Consider the following 20862-nt stretch of genomic DNA (forward strand, 5'->3'; position numbering starts at 1 on the left):
GATTACTTTGGCTATTCGAGGTTTTTTGTTTTTCCATACAAATTGTGAAATTATTTGTTCTAGTTCTGTGAAAAATATCGTTGGTAGCTTGATAGGGATTGCATTGAATCTATAGATTGCTTTGGGTAGAATAGCCATATGATTATCTCAATAGATGCAGAGAAAGCCTTTGACAAAATTCAACACTCATTTATGATTAAAACTCTTCAGAAAGCAGGAATAGAGGGAACATACCTCAACATAATAAAAGCTATATATGACAAACCCACAGCAAGCATCACCCTCAATGGTGAAAAATTGAAAGCATTTCCTCTGAAATCAGGAACAAGACAAGGATGTCCACTCTCACCATTACTATTCAACATAGTGTTGGAAGTTTTGGCCACAGCAATCAGAGCAGAAAAAGACGTAAAAGGAATCCAGATAGGAAAAGAAGAAGTGAAACTCTCGCTGTTTGCAGATGACATGATCCTCTACATAGAAAACCCTAAAGACTCTTCCAGAAAATTACTAGAGCTAATCAATGAATATAGTAAAGTTGCAGGATATAAAATTAACACACAGAAATCCCTTGCATTCCTATATACTAACAGTGAAAAAACAGAAAGAGAAATTAAGGAAACAATACCATTCACCATCTACTATTCCATTTTACAGAACCTGAGTCTTGGAAACCAGTGGCAAATTGACCATGAGATGCCAGGGACACTGAGTTAAGCACAGAGTTCTTTGGCTAAATGGCCCAAAGCTGTCAAACTTATTTCAGGATTTCACGTAGCCCTGTGCATGCTTGGTGTGTGGAGGCTGTAGTGGGAGTCCAATAACTAGGAGAAGCATAGTAATAACAGAAGTTCTTGAACCAATCAAGTTTCCACAGCCCAATAACAGGTCTCACTTTCTTTGAGCCAGATGGCCACCATTCCCAGATGTTACCCTGATCTCATTTACACCTAATCTTTTAGGCTGCCAGTTTCTGGAGTCAACCCCATGCTAGCAAAGCTGCTACACCTTGAGCTAAAGGGCTATTACTAGATCAGCATAATTTCTTACAAGATAAGCAGAATGCTTTATGTGCAATTCTATCCCTCAGATTCCAACAAACATTTATAAAGTGCCCAAAGGATGCTGTACAGTTCTAAGCATTTTATAGTACATGAATAGAATGTAGGAAAGATTTAGTTTCTACACTTTGGGTATTCAGTTTAGGAAAGCCAAACGAAATGAGCATCAAGAACAATAAACCTTTACCCAGATAGGCCTTATATCACTGGAGTACAGTTAATGTCTCCCTATCCTCTGGGATTTACTAATTATATTATTTCCTCATAGATATACCTTCCACTGCAGATACTTCAGAATGATATTCAGAGGAGCAAGTTCTCAATTTAAGAAGAGGGCAGCTTCAGCTCCTGTTCAGTCCTGGGAACTCTTTATCAATGACCCAGAAGCGCACTTGTGCCTCTGCTGTGACATTTTCGACAAGAATTAAGTTCCTGGATTTTGAGTCACTGCCCCCCCAAAAGAATGTATAAATTACTTGTTTATTTTATGCTTGTGATTGTCCACCTTTTTTATTAGAAGTACAGTTTGATTTTTTTAATGTTATGGTACTTGGCTTCATAAGCAATTTACATCAACATATCAATAAACAAACATTATAACTGTCTAGCAGTTGTTTGCATAAAGAATCTGTGTTTTAAGAACTTTTTGCTGTTTTATTAAGTTGTAGCACTTTTGATCATTTCTATGTAAAGGCTCATTTGACTCTAGACCTCACCAGTCCTCTCTATCAGGTTCCTTCTTCCTCTCTCTGTCCTCTTGGCCACTGGAGGTGTCCTGATCTGGTTGGAAGTTTACACAGCACTGTATTATTTCTAATGAGTTATGAACCCTTTATAAAAAGGGACTGTATCTCTGATCTCTTGTAGATTCCCATATTTTCCTGATACCACGGGTGTTTTACAAAAAGAACAACCAAAACCAAGTAGAGAGACTTCTAAGTTCTTGTCCCAAAAGTAAAAACTCTTACTTAAATGCTAAGAGTTACCCTTCATAACTGCTGTCACCCGTAGTTAGCTGCTCATCAACCCCTCCCCCATCTCTCTTGCTATGAAGAGCAAAGCAGAGATTTGGAGCTTTTATCTTCATTAAATACTTTTTCTTAGCTAGAAGCCTTTACTCTTACCCAGTCTTTCTTAGAGAATGTAGAAAAGAGGGTCCCTTTCCAATAATAAGATCGTGTGAATTATATCTTTGTCTTATGAGGTTTGTGAAGCAAATAAAAGGGAAGAAAAAAGCTAATATTCACTGAGTATTTACTGTGTGGCAGATATTGCTGTTAATGTGAACACCTTATGTTAATGTGACCACCTAATGTGGACAAGGAGAGTGAATCTGCTGATGGGAGTAAGTTGACAAGGTCATAAACTAGTAAGTGGCAAATCTGACCTCTTGACTCCATTGCCCCTGCTTTTCCCACTGCTGTTTGAAAAGAAATGGAAAGGGAAACTCAGATTTTGAATAAGATTTTAGTTATGGTAACAACTGGGATTCTGAGCACTTATTGTGCTTCTGGTATTAAGTGACAGACTGGAGTCCTGTCATAATGTTAGTATTTGGGGATAAGGAGTTATCCCATGTTACAGATTTTATTTGCTCTGGAAGATTACTTACTGTTTGGCATGTACACAGCTGTGTAATTTAGTCCCAGACATCCCTGATTTTGTGGATAATCATAGTCCCTTCATATGGGGACCCACTGTACTGCTTACTCCACCAGGCAGTATGTTACAGTTCAGGCAAAAGGCTGAGCCCTGTGGTTCAGGATGTCAGACAGAAGGCCCTTTGATCTTGGAGTAGCCTCAAATTCTCATTCTGAACCACAAAGGGCTTCTTTTCAGAAAAAGCTGATCATCAATTCCACTCTCATTCCTCAACTACTTCATCCCTTGTCTTTCTGTTACTGCCCATCTGATTCTGACTACAGTTGTAAATAAGAAAATCTATTCAAGGGTGTAGAGACAGGATGGAAGTGTGGCACGGATCCAATAAAATACAAAAAACTTTTTAACTATTACTGTTACTATTATGTTCAGTGGTAAAGGTATTCTTGTCTCAGCATAAAACATTCTGCGCATCTTCCCAGCCTTTATAGATGGAATACAATAGGCAGATTAATGGGCTTCCCTGGTGGCTAAGACAGTAAAGAATCTGCTGCAATATGGGAGACCTGGGTTCGATCCCTGGGTGGGGAAGATACCCTGGAGGAGGGCACGGCAACCCACAAGCCTCATGGGTTACAATCCATGGGGTTGCAGTGTCAGACACGGCGGCTGATCACAAGCCACATGTCCTTACGTATGCCTACACAAATTGTCATCTCTGTTTTTTTTCCTGAATGATCTCTGTCAGGACTATATTCTCTCTACCATTTAGACCTTGCCAATCCCCAGACAGTATCTTTAGGACTCTGAATTCACAGTCCCTGAGAATTCAATACCTTGTACATATCACCTCCTCCAGTACCTAGGACCTATGGCTCCACTGGCCTGAGTAGGAGCCCCATTTCCTGACCAATTCAAGTTGGGGCTTGAAATCTTCCATTCGGTATTGAGCCCTGATGCAGGGTCAGTCCCTAAGGAGCTGAGGAATAAACTGAATGAATGGTGATTTGCCTCTTTCCGACATGTTCCATAAAGTGTGTGGGAAGGGCTACCTGTTAACAGGAATGCTTTTCCTCTCTAAAATAGTGAAGCACTGTCTGACACAAGCGCATCCCAAGAAAGACTGTGAAATTCACATTTTCAGAACTTGATCTCAAAACTCACTTGGAGAGTCATTCAGCAATGTTTTGGAAAGAAGGAGCATTGTTCTTCCTTGGGACTTCAAGATGGTGTTTCCTAGAAATACACATTTCCGTCACATTGCCCACCTTTTAAGAAAATTTGCCAGTACAAATGTTCTTTACATGAGGGGGCAGCTGAAAATATTGTCATTATTAGGTTGAATTTACACACAGGCCAAGGAAGTGACTGTCTATGACATGATGTGGAGGCTCTGCAATGAGTGCATTGCTCAAAGCCTTGTATTAGAATAAGTCTTTCCATGTAAATATGCCTGGGAAGGGTGAAGCTTGTGTAGATACCTCCAAAGTAAGCTTTCTTGAGAGATAAGCTTTCACAGAACAGAGGATGGAGAGTAAATAGGTGCACACAGTACATAAAAGAAGGAGGAAGGATGAGGTATTGTGCTTTCCTGAAAATGAAGACAGTGATTTTCAAGGATAAAGTTCATCTGTGTAGTGGAGTAACTGAAGATGGAGTAAGGAATGAGACAACTTGGGTACATAGCCTGAGTTTTTCATTAAATACTCTTGTGACTCTAAGTATACTGCATGACTTCTCTGGGCCTCAGTTTCTGCATCTATGAAACAATTGGATTGATAAGATGGTAATTCCACTCTTCTCTGATCTGACCTTGCACTTTTGACCATGGATAAAAATCTTAATCACATTTAATATCTTGACTTCATCCTTGGTTTTCTTGTCCTGGTAGAAGAAAGTTAGAGCATGGGCTTGGAGAGTGATTACTGGCATTGAATTAAAGAATCCAAGAAAGACATCAGAGAGAAAAATTAGTCTACATCCCCTAGCTTACAAGCAGTAAGTTGGCTTCCCTGCCCTGACATGTGGGATGTTGCTGTTCAGTTGCTAAGTCATGTCCAACTCTTTGTGACCCCATGAACTGCAGCACACCAGGTCTCCCTGTCTCTCACTATCTCCCAGAGTTTGCTCAAATCCATGTCCACTGAGTCAGCGATGCTATCTAACCATCTTGTCATCTGTCGCCCTCTTTTCCTTTTGCCTTCAATCTTCCCCAGCATCAAGGTCTTTTCCAATGAGCTGGCTCTTTGCATCAGGTGGCCAAAGTAGTGGAGCTTCAGTGTCAGTCCTTCCAATGAACATTCAAGGTTGATTTCTTCTAGGATTGACTGATTTGATCTCCTTGCTGTCCAAGGGAGCACCACAGTTTGAAAGCATCAATTCTTCCATGCTCAGCCTTCTTTATGGTTCAACTCTCACATCAGTACATGACTACTGGAAAAAACATAGCTTTGGCTAGATGGACCTTTGTTGACAAACTGGTCTCTTTGTTTTTTAATATGCTGTTTAGGTTTGTCATAGCTTTTCTTCCAAGGAGCAAGTATCTTTTAATTTCATGGCTGCAGTCACCATCCACAGTGATGTCAGAGTCCAGGAAAATAAAATATGTCACTACTTCTACAAGTGGGATAGAAAATCTTTCAGTGGCTTTATAAAAGCCTTGTAAGAAGCCCAAGAAATGTTTGATTCATTGAGCTAATGCAAATTTCAGTTGGATCACACCTTATTCTTGACCCCATCTCTTTTATTGTAGAAAAATACATGGGGTAAATACACAGGGTTGATGTAAGATTATGGAAGAGAGAATGCAGGCAAAGACAATAAGGCTACAATTCCTCCCAATCTGTTGGGTTCTCTTTGCCTGGACTAGCTGGTGTTAGCTGATTCCAGATACAGGAAATAGAGAGTAACTATTCCTATTTGGAGGGAGCTTCATTAGTAATAAAACTGAATGCACGTTTTCTCACACTAAGCATTGAGCACCATGAAGGAGAACTCTTCTCTATGTGTGGCAATTAGGTCATGATCCTTTGCCATGCTTCCATGGGGATTTACTTAAGCAACCCATGGCTTTGTCAAACACAGGAAGCAGTAGTTCCTCCTTAATGTGTAAAATATACCAGTGGCCGCATTTGGGGCAACCACCTACCTGGTGTCTGCTCGACACAACAGCTTCATGGAAGCACATGTACAATCAGTTAAGTTTAGTTCAGTTGCCCAGTCATGTCCAATTCTTTGTAACCCCACAGACTGCAGCATACCAGGCCTTCCTATCCCTCACCATCTCCCAAAGTTTGCCCAAGTTCATGTCCATTGTATCAGTGATGCCATCCAGCCATCTCATCCTCTGATACCCTCTTCTCCTTCAATACATGTACAATACTGCACGCCTATTTCTCCTATATGCTGCACGCTTATTTCTAGGATTTAACTTATTGCTGCTGAAGTCTTAGCCCCAAATGCAATTTAAAAGTTTCTCATGCCAAGATAAGAATTATGGAGCTGGGGTGACAGGGTAACTGCAGCCAAGACACTTGGGTTACAGGCATGCACAGCCAGGTCTGAAATCCCAGAGCTGACTGGCTATGGGTTATGTTGCATTTCATTCAAGAGTGTGGTAGCAGTGGCTGGGGAGTCATAGCTCATAAGAACATGAGCATGTGAGAAGAGGTCCTTCTTGTCATGTTGGGCCTCATGCCCCTGACCTATGCTAAGCAGCTCTTAATGCACATACACTTACAGAAACACATGTGGAGGGTGCTGGGGAAATTCCAACCACTTGCTATAATTTCTGCTGGACTGTGTCCTGTCTTTTCCTCAGAGGAGACGCACTATGGCAAAGGATGCTTTAAATGGTAACTGCTACACATATTGGCCTTCTTCTCCACCTCCCTTCTAGTCCTCCTCCTTGACATCTTGGAAACTGGTTTCAATGATTTTTAAAAGTGCATTTGTACACTATTTCAATTTTTGTTTTATTCTCATCCATCCATATTATTTTTCTCTCCAAATATATAGACTGTTGCTTCCTTCTCTCTCCTTTGTCAAGTACTCTTATCCTCAAAATTAGACATACAGAATCTGCAAAAACTCCTGATCCTATTGAGTGTTCTTATGACTGGGAGCATGTTTTGGGGGAAAGGCTCCATCTGCAAAAGCCTTACAGCACTCAGTTATGACAACTGTCCCCCAACTCCCAGCAACCGGATGACAAAACACAAGATCTTAATCATGGCATACGTGGGTCCTTGGCCACCTTCTCAGATTCCTTATGCATCACAGTGCTACCCACAATCTGCCACTGTCCACTTAGCTCCGGCATCAAACTATTATCTGTCTTCAAACAATCACATTTGTTTCGCAGAGTTGTGCCTTGTGCCTTGACACACACGATCTTCATGGCCTGGCCCAGCCTACCAGCCCTTGAGCATCTGAGAAAACCCTCTTTGTGCTTCTAGACTCAACTCAAGGGCTCCTGCTCTCTGAAGTCTTTACTACACTCCCCATAATGGGGAAGATCCAGGTGTTGTAGAACCCATAGGATAAACCAGGGAGGGAGACTCTTCAAAAATAAAATAAGATAAACATTCACTAAATTTCAGTTGAAATACTCTACCTGTGCACGAAAAGCTCTACAGAAACATGATGAGTAGTCTTAGGACAGGTTTTAAACAAGTGAGAGATCCTGACTCTTAAGCATCATTAATCTCACAGTATTTTCATCCCTGATAGACCTGGCCACTTCCTTATTTTGTTTGCAGTGTTCTTTGCACTTATTTCAGTCATGGTATTTATCAAAGGAACACTGACTGATTTCTTTTTAAATTTCCTGTACCAAAATGTGATAAGTAACCATGTAGAATCCCAATACCCAACAAATTGGTTTTAACTGTTTTAACACCAACGATATATTAGTTGAAAGCATGGAAGTGCAGGCAATCTACATAAATTAAACTGCTGGGGTTTGCTGTAAAGATACCACCTCCTGGACATCAATATAGAAAATGAAGCACCACTGTGGTTGTCAGGAGTAGAACTGGGAGAAAAGTTTGAAGTCTGGGAAGCCCTGGTACCTTGATTTTGGAAGCTAGTATCCTGCTGTGAACCTTGCTTATTGCCTCTTTGTGTCTACTTCTAGAATCCCTTAAACCCACCAGTGACTTTACACCAGGTCTATGGTCCACTCTCCTAAGAGAGAATCTGATTGTCTTAATTCAGATAACTGTTGTCTTCCTCTCCTTTTCCCAACCTGGCTATGATGGGGTGTGTAGGAGTGTCAGTTTTTCACCAGTATCTGTTAAATAAGAACACATTCATACATAAGCTAGGACCTAGCAATCCCACTTGCAAATGTGCACCCAACAGAAATGTGTACATCTTCTCACCAAAAGACCTGGACGAGAATGATCATTGTACTCTAGCGGTACTAACCTCCACATGAAAACCAACCAAACACTCATCAATAGTTGAAAGACTATGCCAAAGAATGTTCAAACTGCCACACAATTGCACTCATTTTACACACTAGCAAGTACTGCTCAAAATTCTCCAAGTTAGGCTTCAACAGTATGTGAACCGAGAACTTCCAGATACACAAGCTGAACTTAGAAAAGGTAGAGGAACCAGAGATCAATTTGCCAACATCCGATGGATCATAGAAAAAGCAAGAAAATTCCAGAAAAACATCTACTTCTGCTTCATTGACTATCCTAAAGCCTTTGACTATGTAGACCACAATAAACTGTGGAAAATTCTTTAAAAGATGGGAATACCAGACCACCTTACCTGCCTCCTGAGAAATATGTATGCAGGTCAAGAAGCAACAGTTAGACCCGGACATGGAACAACAGCCTGTTTCCAAATTGGGAGAGGAGTACATCAAGGCTGTATATTGTCACCATTCTTATTTAACTTATATGCAGAGTACATTGTGCAAAATGCCAGGCTGGATGAAGCACAGCTGGGATCAAGATTGCCAGGAGAAATATCAGTAAACTCAGATATGCAGATGACACCACCCTAATGGCAGATAGCAAAGAGGAACTAAAGAGCCTCTTGATGAAGGTGAAAGAAGAGAGTGAAAAAGCTGACTTAACATTCAAAAAACGCAGATCATGGCATCTGGCCCCATCACATCATAGCACATGGATGGGGAAACAATGGAAACAATGACAGGCTTGATTTTCTTAGGCTCCAAAATCACTGTGGATGGTGACTGCAGCCATGAAATTAAAAGATGCTTGCTCCTTGGAAGAAAAGCTATAACCAACCTGGACAGCATATTAAAAAGCAGAGATATCATTTTGCCTACAAAGGTCAGTATAGTCAAAGCTATGATTTTTCCAGTACGGATGTGAAAGCTGGACAATAGAAAAGGCTGAGTGCCAACGAATTGATGCCTTCAAACTATGGTGCTGGAGAAGACTCTGAGTCCCTTGGACAACAAGGAGATCAAGCCAGTCAATCCTAAAGGAAAGCAGCCCTTGATATTCACTGGAAGGACTAATGCTGAAGCTGAAGCTCCGGTACTTTGGTCACTTGATGTGAAGAGCTGACTCATTGGAAAAGACCCTGATGCTGAGAAAGACTGAAGGCAGGAGAAGGGAACGACAGAGTTTGAGATGGTTGGATGGCATCACTGACTCAGTGGATATGAGTTTGAGCAAACTCTGGGAGATGGTGAAGGACAGGGAAACCTGGCATGCTGCAGTCCATGGGGTTGCAAAGAGTTGTACATGACTGAGCGACTTAACAACAAGTTGACAGACAAATTATGATAAAGTCACACTGGACAGCAAAGAGAATAAATATTCTACAAGTACAAATAGCAATGTGGGTGAATCTCACATACATAACACTGAGCAAGGGAAAACAGACACACAAAAATGCAGCCTGAATGACTATATTCATATAAAGTACAAAAACAGACAATAATGATCCATAGGGTTAAAAGTCGTGACAGTGATTAACCTTAGGGTGTGGATACTGATTGGAAACGAACATGAGGGAAGTTTCTGGGGTGCTGGTAAACACTGTATTTCTTGATCTGTGTGCTTGTTGCAAGGTTGCGTACCGCTTGTAAAAATCAGTTGAGCGGCATGCCAATGTACATTTATCAGTATGTAAATTATAACTGAATGGAAATTTTTTTTTCACTTAAGCAATTATTTATTTATTTATAAAGTAGAACTAAATAATGACAACTGGGTCCTCTTGTTTCCAAAGCTGGGAAAACTTACTCCACCAAGGGCCACTAATCCAAAAACTAAAATCATGAGCCTCAAAAGTAGAGGGCAAATTAATTTGGATAATATTTGTCTTTTTTTTTTTTGTAAATAATCATCCACGTAATGGATAAAGCACTGCACTTACGTTCATAAGATCTGGGCTTGATTCCCAATCCCACCCATCATTAGCCATATGACAGACAATAGCTAAGTTAATCCCACTTGCTTCACAGATGAGCAGTCTTGGGTCAAGAGAGATTAGTGATGATTTCTCTACTGCCTTAGAGAAATACTCTATGTACCAAATCAAACCAACCATGCAGATGAAGCTGCTTGTAAAGCACACAGTGCTATGGACCTATAAAGTATCAACTTTTAGAACTAAAAAGGAATATTTTAAAAATACAATGGGAGAAATTAATTTTAATGAAAAATCAAATAGAGTGATTGAAAACCCAAGGACTGGTTATAAGCCAAAGAATCTTGGTTCAGTTCTAGAGAGTATGTATGTCTTATTAAACCAGTAAATTATTTTCAAGAGATTCCTAATGGCAAGTGCTTAAAAGAAAACCTAATCCTATGAATTATTAACAAATGTAAACATTTAAAGTTTCTGTTCCAGGCATTAATAAGAAGCTAGACTGGGGCATTCATCCTGAAGAAATTTTCCAGACAATTGAAGGATTAAAATGTTGCTGTGCAAACTTCAACACTTAGCCATTTTTATAGCAATGCCTTTAAAGTACTTTTTGAGAAAGATAACACACAATTAGGAAGGTGCAGACAACACAAACATGGATCTAGATGGATTATCATAAAGCAAACATCTGTGGACCCACCACAGCAGTCAATAAATACGACACAGGAGACATCACAGAGCACTGCTGTTAGCCTCCCAATCCCAAGGCCCTCTTCTCTCTCAGAAAAGGCAGTCACTAACAAAGTTGTCTTAGTTTCTCTTCCTGTTTCTCTAAAGTTTTAAAATCTTAGCAGACCCATTGCATTTAAAGTTGTGGACCTCTTTCTATGCTAATTAATTAATCACTCCTTTTAATGACTATTTTAAAAAGAGAGGCACCTGAGTACATTTTTTAACTGCTCAGATTTTAAATGTCTACTTGTCATATTAACACGAATTGTTTTACTGTGCAATGTGTTCTGATGCTTCCAGGTGCCAGTCATTTGGATAAGCATTGCCATTTGCCCCCAGTTAAATGGCCTTAGACCTCTGAACTACTTCTAATTTATTCCTTTGTGCACTTTCATTGTAGAAATCTGTCACCTGATATTTTTGCAAACCTAATTCTCACTTCAAGCACCTGTTTCTACATCAACAAATTCCTTTTAGGGCTGATTTTCCCTAGTTAACATCCTGGACAAAAGAGCAAACATTCAGTCTTCTCTCCAGCTTGTAGAGAAGAATTACCAGAATTGCTTATTAAGAATAAAAATTCCTAAACCCATGAAAGTCTGAATTCTGGAGGTATAAGATGGGGGCCCCAGAACCTACAGTTCCATCAGGTAATTGTTTTGTTGTTGGCCCCACAAACCAGTGTTTGGTAACCCTTGCTCTGTAGAGATGAGTAGCCTGGATCCCAGGCACAGGTCTCACTCTGTATCCCATATACTCACACTTAATTCCCATATTACTCACCACACACACGCTAACACATTCACAAGCATATACCCACTCACTGAGGAAAACAGCTCCACAGCAACCTAGGAATTAAAGGGTAAAGCACCTCTATCCTAGTCCGAGTCTTTACACATATTGGAATTTACTTCAGGTAAAAAATTATGTGAAGCCCAGAGGACAGTGTTTTCCTGAAATTGTATGGGTGGCATTCAAACTCACATGCTTTCTTGAGTTCATTAGTTTGTATGTTTAAAGTCTCTATATATCTCCAAAGATCAGAAGGAATTCAAGAGAGAGACAGGGAAAAACAGTGGGGAAAGGGAGACGAGAAAGGAAGGAAGGGAGGGAAAGTGGGTAGGAAGCAGAGAGATAAGAAAAAAAGATGGGAAAAAGGAAAGAAAAAGAAAACAGAATGCTGAAAAATCTCAGCAGAACCAGGTGATTCAAAATTTGGTTCCCAGCCCTGATCAGTAGCTAGCCAATGAACAGACAGTGACATAAGTAGTTATCTGTTTAATGACTGAATAATTGGGTATTGGAAATCTATGATTCCAGGCACAATGCAAGGGGTTGAGGACGATAAGCTGAACAAGACAGGCAGTTCTGGCCATCTCACAGCTTACAATCTGATAGGAGTGAAAAACACCGCGTAAGCACACAGAAAGCAATGGTCTCACTGAAGTTTGTTTCTCTCATCTGTCCTTCTCATTTCTCTTTTCAAATGTATCAAGAGTCAAAAGGAGAGTGCCTTTAGAGGACTGTGTGTTATAAGGTAAAGAACTGCAAGCCATGTCAAAATGAGGAATGACTGAATGAGACGCAACAGTTTAGTCTGGAAAGATAACCTCAGGAGAAGTTGGAGAGTTGTCCTCAAATTTTTGAAGGAAAAAATCTGTAAAAGCAGGACTTGACTCAGTTTGTCCCATTACAACAGGCAGAACCAAGGAGGACAGAAGAAAGAGACAAGGAAGCAGAACACAGCTCAACTCCCTAGCCTCCATTAGCTTGAGTCTTTGAATGACTGCATGGAATACAACCTCTCACTGAGGATTTTATTTCTATGAGAAAATAACTTTCTCCTGGGTTAAAAAACATTTTTCAAAGTTAGTAACTATAAAATGATGCTGTGAAGAAGTCTTCAAGCTCTTTAAAAATTATAATATGGCCATATTAAAACTATTCTCTTAACTATGTTTGGAAAATATTTGCAAAACATCGCAGATTCTATACACAATCCTTCCTACATAGGAGGAGCTCACAGGAACAGATTAAGAAGAAATCCTCTAATAAAAGAATAAAAGCACAAATACAGGCCATGAATATGGACTGCCATTATGAAAGAGTCAGTAATAAACAGTTCTTATTGATTATAAAAAAAAGATAAACAAAACTATTTTCTTTAGGGGAAATATGAGTGACAGTGACACAATTAGAAACATTTGGCTAAGAAATTGCTCATAAAGTATGTGAATAAATACCAAGGATAATTATTTTTCATGTTATTTTTAGTATTCCTACAATCAATATACATTTTAAAAGATTTGGTTTATCTTAACTGGTATGTGTTATTTTTACTTTAAGAATTTTGTATTTGAAAATTGTTTTAATAGAACTGTTTCACCTAGTCAATATTTCAAAATCATATCATTTAAATTATTTTTATTGCTCATTTTAATTTCAAATATGTGCCAAACTGGACAAGAAATTTTATGGTCATTCTAATGAAAATGTTATTTTGGGGGGAGAAATTATCAGCAGTTTATGACCTTAGAGCTCTCACATACTAAATTTCATAGAAAATTCTTTGAGGCTTGGATAGTTAATATTTTCTGATAGAAGCAGGGCAGGGGGACAGGGTCCGTTCAGCAGAGCCTTTGCTCAGGAAGGAACTCTAAAGGTCAATATTGGCCAAATTGAAAAAAAATAAAAAAAAGAAAATCTGAGGATTTAAACAATTTTCATTCTTTCCTAAAAATAGTGGTTGCTCACCCGTGATCTTGGGTATGTCATCGAGCTTCTCTGAGCTTCGATTTCTTCATACATGAAGTGGGACTAGAAAACAAAAACAGTCTTAGGATTGTCACAAAGGAGCATGTGTGAAAGGTCTTAGTAAATCAGGAAATTATAGGTAACCTTGACTCAAAAAAATCAACACCACCAAAAGCAGACCTTCAAGAATCAAGTAAGGATGAGCTTTTGCAATGACCTGTGGGCAGCCTGGGAGGATGTAAGAAAGAATGCAGGGAAGAGGCAGGGAGACCACCCAGGCTTCAGCCAGTTCTTCTAACTAGACCTTCTGTTTGGTGTCTAACCTTCAGAGGAGTGTGGGTCACTGTGCGCTTGGCCAGGGGTTAGAAGACACAGTAGTCTTCTGCATTCATTCACCCATGAATTATTGGGTCTTCCTTGTCCACATCTCCACCCTGTAAGGCTCAGCTGCCCCTCAGTCCTAAGACAGGAATTACAGGACCCTATGCCATTGATATGGTACTAAACTACACCCCCATGACACCATGTTACTCCTCCCCGCTCCATGACATCTGTCCTCCCGAAGGTGGCTGACACACAGAACCCATCGAGGCAGACCGGCAGCCATGACTCGGGCCAGTGCTGACTGGTTTGGCTGTATTCTGGTGACAGACGCCTCCCACCTGGGTGTCTTGTGTCCCAGGCCTCCCTAGTCATTTCTGTGAGATTTGTAACTTGAGCCATGTTTCTTCCCAGAATTAAAACGCAGAGGCATGATATTAAATATCCACTGGTTAAATATAATCAAGCTCCAGTGTTGAATTCTTTTTTTTTTGTTTGTTTCAGACTCTTTGCATTTAAAGCTGATTACATTGCTGAAAGCCCTCTACCCTCACTCTTCAATTCCACCTACTGCTCTCACTACCCGCCCCAGAACTCTGTTTCCTGGGGTCTCAGATCATCTCGCCTTCCCTGTGTGGTGCTAGTCTTTCATCCTTCTCTTAGCAGATGGACCAGCCCTGGCAATGGAATGCAGCCTTCCTCAAAAGCTCACTTTAGAATCAATTTTCAGAATAACCTATTAATGACTCACAATTGTGAGCCTAAGAGAGGCTCTGCTTTCTCAACTGTTTTGGTAGACAGACAGACAAACAAAATTATCACTACAGTGGTTTGAGCATTGCCAACATCAGAAAGAAAAAAAAAAAGAATGCAGAAACGTTGTCATCAGGGTACTTTACTCACTAATTCACAGAATTGAAAATGATGTAGCAAGATACTTGAGGCATGGGCTATGGAGTCCAACAAACTCAGTTCTGATCTATTCCAAATTCCACCATCCTGTGCAACTTTGCACAAATCAGTTTTCATCCCTGGATCTCAGCTTCCTATCTGTCAAATGATAATGATAGTGACAGATACCTCATGAAGCTGACATAGGGATCCACTGAGATAATGCATATACAGCACCTAACAAAGAGGGTGCACAGTATAAGTACTCAATCAGGGTTAAGTACTCAATACTACTAATATTACAAATTATATAATCTACTCAAATGCAGTATTATAAATGAGATAACTTACTGAGGCCCCTGAGTAAAGGAGATGAGTCACCTAAGACCATGCATCAAATTCCAAGTTAATGGCAGAGCATGAACTTGCACTAAGCACTCATTTCACTTAGCTTTTACTGAGTTTATTTTGTGCTGGATGAACGAGACAAGGTCAACAGCCTCAGATGAGCTCAGACATTATTTATCAGAGGACATGAACCATGTGTGTGAAGAGTTAAAATCTGTTAAGGGAAATAACAGAGGTACATTCAAAGAACAGAATGAGATGGTGTAATTCTTTCTCAGATAAAGTGAGTCTTACAAAAAAAGTTGATAAGAAACAGTTTTCATGGATGCCAAAAGGCAAAATATAGAAGATAGTATTCCAGGAAGAACAAAGAATATACAAAACATACAAAAATGCATGACAATCTGAAATCTCCATGGTCCATATGACAAAGGTTTTAAAACTTAACTGAACGTGCTGAGGTGCAAAGAACTAGGTGGGATTGGAGACTGCAACCTGCTGAAATGCTCATCTTCTCAGACTTGTGTCACCATGATGGGCTGTTCAGGAACTAAAACAAAATCAGGAGTTATAGAAACGTGTGATACAAATTTTCCTTGGTGGTAGATATTTTAAAGAAAGTAGCATGGTGATTATCTAGGGTCTCTCTACTCAACTAACAGTCATTTGTCCTTAAAATCAGGCTGCAACGAAAAGTCAAAACCAAATCAAGGCAGTACTGAAGATTCACTGGCAATAAACAACTGAACCTTGGCACCCACTGGAGCTTCTGGTGCCATATTATATGACTCCAGCCTCATGCTCCTAGAGTGCAGCGACATCCTGTAAGGACTTCCATGACATTGCTCAGCCTCACTCTCAAATGCCAGCACACATTTATCACTCCCTTTCTCTATGCTTGTCCCGCTGGTCTTGTATCAGTTCCCTGAACAGATTCCCCCCTTTCCACCTTCAAGGCAGTTGCCTTTGCTTGTCCTTGGCCTGGAATGCTCACAGCTCAGGGCTTTGCATGGCTTCCTTCTTTCCAACCTTGAAGTCTCAGGTCTCTATGTCACCAACTCAGAAGTTCATCTTTAACTAAATTAGAGAAAACCCCACTATCCTATATGAATATTTTCTATCATCCTACATGTTTTCCTTTCATAAAACTTAGAAATTCTTCGAAACCACCAACACCCAACCTAGTACCTGGCATGTCGAGTATTTAAGATATATTTGCTGAGCAAAGCAAAGACAGAATTGGGGGGCAGTGTTTTAGGGGAAGGATGGGAAATTTGCAAGTTCACAACCTGGTACCCGAGGGAACTCTTGGGAACACAAAGAACTGCGTTTGTGTCCTACTTCTTCCATATATTAACTGCTTGGTGGTGTTGCTCAGTCACTAAGTCATATCTGACTCTTTGCAACCCCATGGGCTGCAGCTCGCCAGGCCTCCCTGTCCCTCACTATCTCCCAAAATTCGCCCAAGTTCATGTTCACTGAATCAGTGATTACCCATTTGCCCATGGTCAAACTCCTTATCTATTAAATATCTACCTCAGATTCCTCATTTCTAAAATGGGAGTAATAATGTTTATAGGAGGTTTGTGGACTGACAAGAGATTTTAAATTATTTAAAATCACCTAGGTCAATGCTTGATCACTTCCCTTTAAATCGTCAGTCTTAAATAAATCTTTCCAGAGCTCAATTTTAAATCTCAGGTTATGTCTTATAACAAGACTAAATCTAAGAAGAAGGAATAAGTGACACAAGAGTCCCGCAAAGGACAACAGGAGCATGGGGGCAAAGTGTGAGAGCATACATTTATTTAGGACCAGCTCTATGAAGAGTTACTGTATCAATTCATCTTAGAACTAGTTAGTGGTTTATATGTTAGGGATGATAATGTTCATGGCATGATCTGCAGGTTGTAACAATTTGTGATTCTAACCAAGGCAATGTTTAAGCTGATCAAAGAAATCAAGCCTCCTTTTTGCAGCTCAGCTTCCTGCTTTGTTAAACACTGCCATGAGTCCAGGACGCTGACTCACTTCACCTCAGCTTTATTTACTGATTGTAAGATAAAACTCCTTGGTAACTGAGCAGGTGCTACTTGATGCCAAAGATGCACAGAAGGAAGCAGCATTTATCCGAGCAGTAGCATCTCCATTAATCATCTGGACAAGACGTGGAGATCAAATACATTCTTCTCTGTTAACAAGCAAAGACAAAAGGCACTCTGGGGCTATCTGTAAGCAGGAGTAGGTGAGTGAAGCTGTGAGCGACTCATGGTGGGTTGTTTCACCTTTCATATGGTCTTCCCTGCCCCCATCTTCCCATCTTCTCTGAGAAGTATCCACTCACTTATAGCACTGGCCACATTACTCCCACTTGACCAAGTTTGAAAACAGCTACCAGTTTCTGGGAGATTCGTTTCCCCTCTAGTGCCTTCTGTGGTCACTTGAAATGGAGGGTGGCAAACAATCCTCCCTTCTTCTTCTCCCTTGGCCCCAAGTCTCCACCCAAAATAAACTGTTACAGTCATGAGAAATTTTGTATTAAAGAAACAAAAAACAAACAAAACAAAAAAATCCAAAAGGACCATGACCACAGAACTGTGACTAATATTGGAATTTAGCAAGAAATCAGCTCTGGTTTCATGAGGCTACACTAAGAATTTGGGAACATTTTGCTAGTAAAGCTCATGATGAATGACTCTAGGAAGAAAGAGCTGCAATTTCTAATGTCATCTTTTTCGGTATCAATTTCATGCTGCTGGTAATGGGGAATGACATGAAGGCATGTAGCAGACCGTCTCCTTGACTGACAAAGGTAAGCTACTATCATATCAGTCCTGGCATCAGAGAGCTTCTGGTTTATAACTTAAATTTGATTCAGAAAGGGGGAGGTTTCAGAAGAGTATAATAAATCATTCCATTTTCACTATGTTTAGATTAAGACCATCAACTCTCCCAAGAGGTTAAACAATGTACACTTAGCAATAAAAAGAAACTCAATCCTGCCTGCTTCACCCAATTCACTTTTAGTAATTTTTTCTTCACATAATTTCAGCTTTCAGTAAAGTTACAAGGATGATACAAGCAATTCCTATATATGTGTTTCCCAGATTCAACAACCACTTACACTTTCTTCAATTTGCTTTATTATTTGCTTGCCTGTGCTATGTGTGTCTGTGTGCATGTGCAGGTGGGTGTGTGTAGTGTCTTAGGCCCTTTGAAAGAAAGTTGCTTACCTCTACTGCTAAATACTTCAGCATGCATGTCCTAAGAACACTGACTCACTCAACTACAGTACAAGCATAAAAATAGATAAAACTTTGTCATATTACTGTTATCTAACCCACACATAATAATCAAATTTTGCAATTGCTCCAATATCCTTTAGATCTTTTTTCCCTCAGTCCGACATCCAATACAGGATCATTCACTGCATTTTGTTGTCTTGTTTCTTTCAATATGGAAAAAGTTAAGTTCCTTAGTTTTTCTGCATATTTCACAACCTTAGCACTTTTAAAAGTATAAGCCAATTATTTTATAGATTAATACTAAACTTAAGGTTGTTACTTCACTCAAAATCAGACGTTGACTTTTTTTTTTTTTTTTTGCCTGAATACCACAGAAGTACTACTGGAAAAAAAGGAGAAGACTCTTGAGCCCAAGAAGAGCTTTCAAGAAGATCTTGAAAATCAGTTATCTCATTCTCACTCCTACCACCCTGAATGAAAATATCTCCTAACATACAGAGCATGGGTGTGTTCCTCAGCAGGGTATTTCTTTAGTGATGAAGCCAAATGTATAAATTAATAACTTTTCTGGACCTGCCTTGGCAAAGTTAAAAACCAAGTTTAAAGACAATCAAACTGATTCTAAATAATTGGATTCCAAATAAATCCCAATGATATTTAAAAGAATACAAAAAACAAGCATCTAACTGCGAAATTTAGAAATTTTTCATCAAACCAAAAATTATCAATCACACAAAGAAGCCAGAAAATATGATCCACACCAGGAGAAAGAAAAATAAATAGAAATAGACCCAGAAATGACACAGATGATAGAACAGGCATGCAAGGGTTTTAAAACAGAGTAATAAAAGATATAAAAAAGCCAAAAATTAATATTTATACATGAAAAATACAATATATGAATAGAATAAGTAACATCATATTAGACCTATAGAAGAAGAAGCTGGTGAACCAGAAGACACAGCAATAGAAACTATCCACAGTGAAATAGAGATTAAATAGAGTGAAGTTATGAACAGATCATCCATAAGCCTATGGATCAATATCACACATTCTAGAGTATATTTAATTGGACCCTCCAAAGAAAGCTAGGGAGGGGAGGAAAAAAATATTTTTAAAAATAACGAGGGACCTCTCTGGTAGCCCAGTGGTTAAGAATCCTCCTGCCAATGCAGGGAACATGGTTCAATCCCTGGAGTGGGAACTAAGATCCAACAAGTCATGAGGGAACTGAGTCCATGTGCCATAACTACTGTGCCCATACTCTAGAGCCCATGAGCGACAACTATCAAAGCCAGCATCCCCTAGAACTCGCTCTGCGACAGGAGAAGCCTGAGCACTGCAACTAGAGAGTAGCCTCTGCTCACAATTAGAGAAAGCCTAAATATAGCAACAAACACACAACGCAGTCAAAACAAACAAATAATTTTAAATGGCATTTTTTCCAAATTTGAACAAAATAATACAACATCCAAAACAGTCAAAAAGCCCCAAGCAGAAGAAACATGAAGAAATTATCAATAAGGCAAATCATAACCAAATTTTTAAAAACACACAATAAAGAGATATTTTTAATGCAGACAGAGAAACAAAGACAATACTGAAAGGAGGGTTCATACTAGGAGCAATGGAAGTAATAAGATAATGTAATGATCTCTTTAAAAATAATTATCAATCAGGAAATCTATACGCAGTGAAAACCTTTCAAAATCAAAGACAGAATGAAGACATTTTTTAATATAAACAAGCTGAGATGAGTTACCGCCAGAAGAACAGCACTATTAGAATCACTAAGGAAGAGCTCAGGCATAAGTAAATGACATCAGAAGGAAATTTGGATCTAAATACAAAAGAAAGAAATTCTTAGGAAACAGCAAATATATAGGTAATTATAAAAAACATTTTTCTCATTGTTTCAATTTCCTGAAAAGACAAATACTCAGAGTAATAATAACACTAATAATGAGATTTATAATATATGTAGAAATGCAATCAGTGACAAAAAAATTATCTATAACTTTAACTTTCCAAGAGAAAGTTAAAGAGAAATACAGATTTTATATGAAGTGATATAATATGTTCAGCATGGAAGGAATATAAAAACCGTAAGGTAAGCACTAAAAAGCAATGCCAAAATATCAAATATAGCCAACAAAGGAGATGGAGTTATACAACTACTCAATTTATAAAAAAAAAAAAAAGGAAAAAGTTACCAAAAATGATGGTACAAATAGCAGCAGCAAGACAGCAGATTTAAACATAATCATATTGAAATAATATCACATTAAAAGTAAGTGTTCTACAAAAAGCACAGATTCTCAGATTGTAAGAAAGAAATACTTAGTTTTAAGCGGTCTACATTAAACCCACTTTAATATAAAGCGTAACAAACATCAAAAGTAAAAGAATGGAAAGAGATATACTATATAACCACAAATCAAACAAAAGATGACATAGCTATATTAATATCAAGATTTTAAAGCAAATAATATTGCCAGGAATAGAGAAGATCATTTCATAACAAAAAAGACATCACTTTAACA

This window comes from Muntiacus reevesi, chromosome 17, assembly GCF_963930625.1.
Source record: "Muntiacus reevesi chromosome 17, mMunRee1.1, whole genome shotgun sequence".
NCBI lineage: Eukaryota > Metazoa > Chordata > Mammalia > Artiodactyla > Cervidae > Muntiacus > Muntiacus reevesi.